This window comes from Platichthys flesus, chromosome 7 (assembly GCF_949316205.1).
Source record: "Platichthys flesus chromosome 7, fPlaFle2.1, whole genome shotgun sequence".
NCBI lineage: Eukaryota > Metazoa > Chordata > Actinopteri > Pleuronectiformes > Pleuronectidae > Platichthys > Platichthys flesus.
In genome coordinates this window covers 10327002-10334187 of record NC_084951.1, presented here as the reverse complement: position 1 = coordinate 10334187, position 7186 = coordinate 10327002, and positions in this window count along the sequence as shown.

The following is a 7186-nucleotide window of genomic DNA, read 5'->3' as shown; positions in this document are numbered from 1 at the left end:
ACCAAAAATTGTGTTTTTTACCATAGCTATGGTCTCTCCGTCCATACAGCTTCAATTACACTGTGGTGTTTGTTGCAGTTGTCCATTGCCAGGGATCTGACTCCTGTGTGTGTCCGTAAATCCCATATGAGAAGACATGAAATGCCACAAGAAAGAGGGGGAGAGTGTTTGGGAGGCACATGACATTTACCATGAAAGCGGTTCCTATCTGCAGCTCTGTGAGTACGTGCTGTATGTGGCAGGCAGCAGGACGCTCAGAAACCCAGAGTGGTAGAAAATGAGTTACACATGGCTACAGCGATAGACCTTCATGTTGGACAGAGCAGCAACACACCACCAACAAATCTTTACTGCAATTTGGCTGATGACAGTGATGCAGTTTGATATACGCTGCACAGCTTTGAACACACAAAGGACATCCTCAGAGGCACAGTGGCCTTTATACAGCAGCACATCTACATACTGATGCATGTGCTAACGCTTGTTGAAAACATAAAGTACAATAGAATAAATATGTAGATAAAAATAGCACTAGATAGAAGATGGGGGGGAGGATTGAAGTGATAGTTGCAGTTACTTTTTATGCCTCTGTGCAGGTGACAGCCAGTGGCCATGTTTTTGTATTTAATCTGTAATTCCGATTCTTTTGAACATTAAAGGACCTTTAGGGAAATTCTTAAAATTTGGTTAGAATGTTCAGCTAGACATGTTTTTGGTCTTTTGAACGTGGCATCTCAGGATCACCTTGAGGGAAATTCTTCAACTTTGGTATGAACATTTGCTTGGTCTCAAAGAACGGATGAGATTTTGATGGTCAAAGGTCAAGGTCACTGTGAGCTCTTGTTCTTCTTAACGTGATATATCAGAAACACCCATCTGAACTAATCACAGGTCAAAGGTCAAGGTCACAGCGATCTCACAAACCCATTTATTGTCTTGTTAATGTCTAAGGAGCAATCCCTTGGACTCAAAGATTAACTGATTAGATTTAAGTGGTAAAAGGTCACTGTGACCTCAATAGTAAAAAAAATGATGTAGACTGAAACTGCCCTGGCTGGTGGAGGCATACTTCCGCAGGACGGTAATTCCCTCTGATTTCAGTGCACTGTGCCTGCAAAAGGCTTTAATTTGTGAATGAAAGATGCCCCCTGGTTAGTGTTGATATGTCCCCTGTGTCTTAATCTGGTTTTCTTTCTTTTGCAACAAAGAAATACACAGAAATTTGACATTTTATATTCTTATTTAAATGAATTTTATTTGCAGAAACATAGTCCTCAAAAGTCAGCCTCTGTGAATGAAATCAGGACCGCGGTAAAAAAATGCTTGTTGCTTTCAAAATGTTCTCTATTGCTCTGCCTGCCTCCCCCCCATTTGAATCAGTGCATCATTTCCCTCTGCCTTACAATGAACATTGCTTCACATCCCTCCGACTGCTGCAGACACATTGCTAACAAAGAGACACCCTCAGCAGATCAACCAACAAAAACTGGTAATCAACCTTTAAACCAAATCTGTAATCTGACTCTAAGCACCATTCATAGCTGGATCCAGTTCAGTTTCTGCTTCTGTCTGGACGTGAGTCAAACTGCATCCATATTCAGATCAGCAGAGCTTTGTGCAGCTCTGGCTCCGGTTCCTCGATCACCCACTCAGTTTGGCACTAGGCGAGTCGGTCGGGAGCCAGAGCTCAGATGGAAATCGCTCCCAAATTGGATCAATATTGAAGCCAGGAGTAAGCTCTGTGTCTTATTACAACACTGTATTGGAAAGTCAGGCTCCTCATTACCTGCAATAGGATTACATTAACGCACAGAGAGAAGACGTAACTGTACTTTAATAAAGTAGTTTGACTCACACAGTTAGATGAAAAGCAGTAGGCGGTATTCAGACTACACTGCAGCAGTATTTAATCCAACTGAATGACGGAACATTTTAACTGGACGGAATTAGGAATTTACCCATTTTATGTAATGGGATTACAGGATTACAGGAAATCTGGTGCCCAAAGAAATGTAAGAACTGTAAGGTTTACAGACTACAGCCATGTTAGCAACAGACTGAGACTGTTGTGTCCGTTACAAAGACTAAAACTCTAAAATTCTTGTTGTTCTGGGTTTGAACACTCATTGTTGATTGCACTTATTGTAAGTAGCTTTGGATGAAAGCGTCAGCTAAATGAAATGTAATGTAATGTAAAAAAAAAATGTATCTGAGCAAGTTTTAGTTTTGATAAAAATTGACAGTTTGGCACAAATTATTTTCAAAATAACAGCTTCTGGTTTACGGTCCCTTAAAGCTCCACAGTCTCAGAATGATCTGCAAATGCTCCATCATGTAAACTCACCTCATATGAATCCTGCATGGAAGCTCAGCATTGATTCACTGGCTCTTCTCTGAAAGCATCGATCGATCGCAGCACTTCCTTCTGTGTGAAATGTTGTGGGTGTGAACTCTAAACTATAAAGATGGACGACATGACAGCTCCTCTAAAGTGGAGCCTAATCACCCTGATCGCCCCCTGGTGACCTATTCTGCAACTGAATACCATTGTGTGGTCAACCCTGCCTCCTCCTTGTTAACAGATGGGACATGGACCAAATGTTTGGTTTTAAAATAATTAATTAAAGGTAATTTGATCCTTTGAAAATGGTGAAAGTTCAGGATTGACTCTCAATTCACAGTACTGCACAGACACTACCAAATAACATCAAAAAGGCACCATGGCAGAACTCATATTGAAGATATTTAACTTTCCTTATTGTACAGTTGGAAGAAGAGGAAACGTGTCATCCGTCTTTATTTGTTGGTGTGAACAGACTCGCACAACATTAATAAGTCCAAGCTCTGTCAGATTTAGTTACACTTTGGTTGGACACTTCAGTATTGAGAAATTCTTATTAGATTCAGAATGGATTCATTTTGATTCAAGATAATTTGATTAAATTTGATACTTTAAGATTCTGTTACACCAGATAGATGTCAATGCTGTATAAAGTTAACATTATAGTATAAATGGTCAAATCATTTGTCAGCTTATCAGTATTATTTTGTTGGCTGTTTAATACGTATGCACCACTTGCAAAGGCTTCATTATTATGCACATTTAAAGATATAATAAGGCCATTGTTAGCTGCAGAGGCTTTAACTCAAACAGACATCCACTTTAATTCTCACTTTGAGCACAGACAGGGCAAACTGGAATTCTGCTCAATAAATCATCTGCACTGTTTGTGTTGACAAGAGATTAGCTTGATATCTGCAGACAGCTAGAAACTTTAGCTCCAAGGCAGGGACAGATTGAATAAAGTAGAATCCACATACTGCTCACGTCACTACAACAGTTTCGTTAACTGCTGCAGGTCCAAACAGACATAGTAACTTTTTTCCCTCCAGCTGTCAACTACACTAACAAAATCATTTTGACACAAGTAGACAGTTTGCACATCATGCAGCCCTAACTCATCCCTTCACAACGACCCACTACACATGTAGCACTGGTTTTGATGTACATGCTTATTGTGAAAGGTGCATGATTATAGATAAGTCTCAGAATATTAATAATGAAAATTAGATCATTTGATTGTCCAGCCCATAGGCTGTATATAAGATGGACGATATGACGTCTACATCGCAACTTGGTGGCTGGCTGCAGTTTCAGTCAATATTCCTGCCTCATCCATGTCAGCAGATGGGACTAAAAATCAAACGCTCCCGATCAAGTGGCAACATATAGTTATTCTTCATTTAGAGTCTATAGTCTATGGTTTTAGTCAAAAATAAAGTAAAGTTAGAAAGTACCAAAAACCTTACTGAGTAATAGAATATGGAGAAACTGGCTTACCGGCAGCTCCATTTTGAGCTCTCTGAGTATTTCCCCGTACTCCTGCTTGAATGGAGTAAAAAGTTAGACTCTAGTTGAGTAGACATCTGTAGACACTGCTTCAGAATAAAGTCTGGTTGCAGTGGGTATTGCATCAATTCACATACTGCATAATTTCTTATGCTAGGAAGTTCTCACTTTTATTTAAATCTCCGGTGTCCACATACCAGCTTTTTAGCTGTTGTGACACAAACTTAAAATACAAAAGATATAATGATTCATGTCTTTTTGTCACAGATCTAATGGGGCTCATAGTCATGTATACTGAACTGAGTGGTCTATTATCCACAATTTTTCAAAACTGTGCTTCTATGCTATAGTGAAAACCCAAAGTGGTGCAGTAGACAAGCTGTTATACCTATTGTAGTAGATCATTTACATACATATTTCAATCATTAAGGTGACAGTCGATTGAAGCTAATAGCAGTGGGCTTTATATGGTGGAACATCAACCTTAAAAGGGATATAGATGGAATAACCTCATCTCTTTTAACATAATCACTGAATCCAAGAGCATGGCGAGGCCTTGAGACGTGCATTAGAGCTGAACAGAGGGGGGTACTCAGCTGAACAGAGGGAACAGCTCATCTTGTATTCTTAGGTGTCTTGACTGAGGAGCACCCCAGTGCATTTACATTTCTCCATTTACATTTCAGCCTCACAACAGAACCCAGCTACTTACCATAAGTGCATTCAGCAGGAGTTTGGTGAGAATCCAAAGATTATCATCTTATCGTCACACCCGCTCAGACACAAGACAGAGGCTCGGCTGCAGAAATCCGTTTTCCTAAAAATATGGATGGAAAGTGGACTCATTTGTTCCCTGCTCAACATCTTTTATTTCTTATATGTAGTAACAGAGTGGTGCTAACCACCTCTGAGGCCATCTCCATATTTAAGAGAGGGTTCTCTGTAGAACCATTTCATTGTCATCAATATTAGTATCAGACAAATTCTTTCCTTGCTGGCCAGGCCTATAACAATATTCATGAGTTTCTGCCTAATTAGTTTTGTTTATCGTTGTTTTTGTCTGTCATCATGTTTGGTCTCCTGGTTTTCGTCTTCGGATTACATTAGTAATTTATATTAGATTAGTAACTTGTTATTTTCCCTTCACATTGGCTAGGGAAAAATGTGCATATTGGGCTGCAGTTTTTCATATGTTCAAGAAAAAGGATTTGAGGCGGTGTGGGGCCAGTTTTTCGAGATTGGCTTGGTGTGTCAGCAACAAATGTGTGAAATAGTGGGTAGAGAAATCACTAAAACATATTGCTAAAACAAAAATCAGCTGCTGAGATTTTAAGTTGATTATTACCACCGCCAAAGGTTATGTTTTCTTTTTGTCTGTATGCCTGTAAATTAGCAGGATTATGCAAATTATACTGGACGGATTAACACAAAATTTAGTGTAAGGGTGTTTGGGTCAGGGAAAAACATGTTGAATTTTGGAGCTGATCCACTTCAAGGGGAAGATGTAAGACAGTTCACTTACTTTAAAATTGCGAATTTTGTGTTTATCAATATTTTCATTGATTTCTCAAAGAATAATTTATGTAATCTGGCCTATTTAAGAGACTTATATTTTAGTTTGTTGCAGTTAGGTGCAGATCCACATAAAAATCCAGATCTAGTGAATTTAAATGAAGCTTCATAAGGGTGCTCTCTGCCCCTCTAGTCTAGTTGACATATTTGATGTTTATATTTAAGTGGAAATCAACACAGATTATTTTTATTAACAGCTGAATTGTTTATTAAAATTGGAATTGATTCATTTTCAATAATCAATTATTTTTAACTTTGGTTTTGCTGTTTTTCCCTGTGTAAGTGCAGAAGTCTATTAACAGACAGGATTTATTCAAGCCAGAATCGTTTAGAACTGGACAGTCAGATGTTTGGCAGTGTCTCTGCTGTTTGAAGATTAGCGTCCCGTTTACTGTGCTGAGTAAGTGAGACTTGAAGACCCGTCCTAATCGGAGACATTTGACATTTGTGAGAGGTCCCACAGATCACGTCACTCCAGCTGGTGATATTTCAGCAGCATCTGTCACCAGAGCATGTATGAGCTGCCAGCCGACTGATGCCGAGTTGTGTTCGGAAACTTTTTTATTCCTCCGCATCCTTACACAACCTGTGGCCGGAGGCGTTAGGTTTCGGCTGGTCCGTCATTCTGCCTTTTCGTCAGTCCCATTCTTGTGAACACAAATTGGAGTCAAGGATGAATTGATTTTGGTGATCAGTCGCTGTGACCTTTTTATAAAAAGGCATTATTTCAGGGACACCTTCAAGGGAATTTGATACAAGTGATCGCTTTGACTAACGGATTTACTGATTAGATTTAGGAGGTTTGAAGTCAAAGTTCACGATGTCCGCACACAACACATTTTTGAGCTCTTTAACATGACACCTTAAGTCTGTCTTTCCTGATTGGATGTAAGTGGTTAAGGATCAAGGGTTAGTGTGAAAGCTGCAGTGGAGACATGCAACCGCAGGGTAATAATCCTAGTTTATTTCATTAAGTAGCCACTGTGAAATAAGGACCAAATATAATTATTGTTAAATTTTGCTTTCTAAGTCTCTCCTTTCTCTTGCTTTAGTGCCCAATCTTTCAGATTAGATTTAATTCTCAAGGGGTTGAGAATTAAAGGTGGAGGGATTTCTGTTGGGGTTTAAGGAGCAGGTGGACCCAAAAATCCAGGAGCAAGGCAGGAGCAAAGTAAACTAATAAAATGTATAATTTATTAAAGGTTCTTACATTTAAAAAATAAATAAAAATCAACGAACAGAAAATCAAAACAACTCAAAAGCGAGGGATCTGAAGGTGGATGACATGACCAGTAACCACATCATATGACAGGCTGACCAAGAAAAGGGGGGATGGGAAACAGGACAAAGACAGGAAGAGATACACGAGTAGTAGAAACTAAAACAAATGAAATAGTTTACAAAGAACTCAGACTGAAACAACTGAACCCAAACCTAAACACAGGGAAAACCGGAAAAGTTATAAACTTAGAGTCCATAATCAAAACCCAAATACTCTTCATCTGAGAGTCCAAGTCCAGAGAGTCATGACCATTTCAACATCACCTGTCTTGTTTAATGATTTTATCCGTAGGTATGTGGATACATTTTCATCAGCCATAATTACAGCTCCAATGACTGTTTGCCACCGAATTCCACCTTCTAATCTAATGCTGGAGCGACGTCCCTGTATCTCAAGGTCCTCTCTGATCATTTCACAGGAGCAAGTGCTTTTTGATCAGCTCAATGTCAAATTTAACAGTGGAAATATTTGGTATCCCTGTT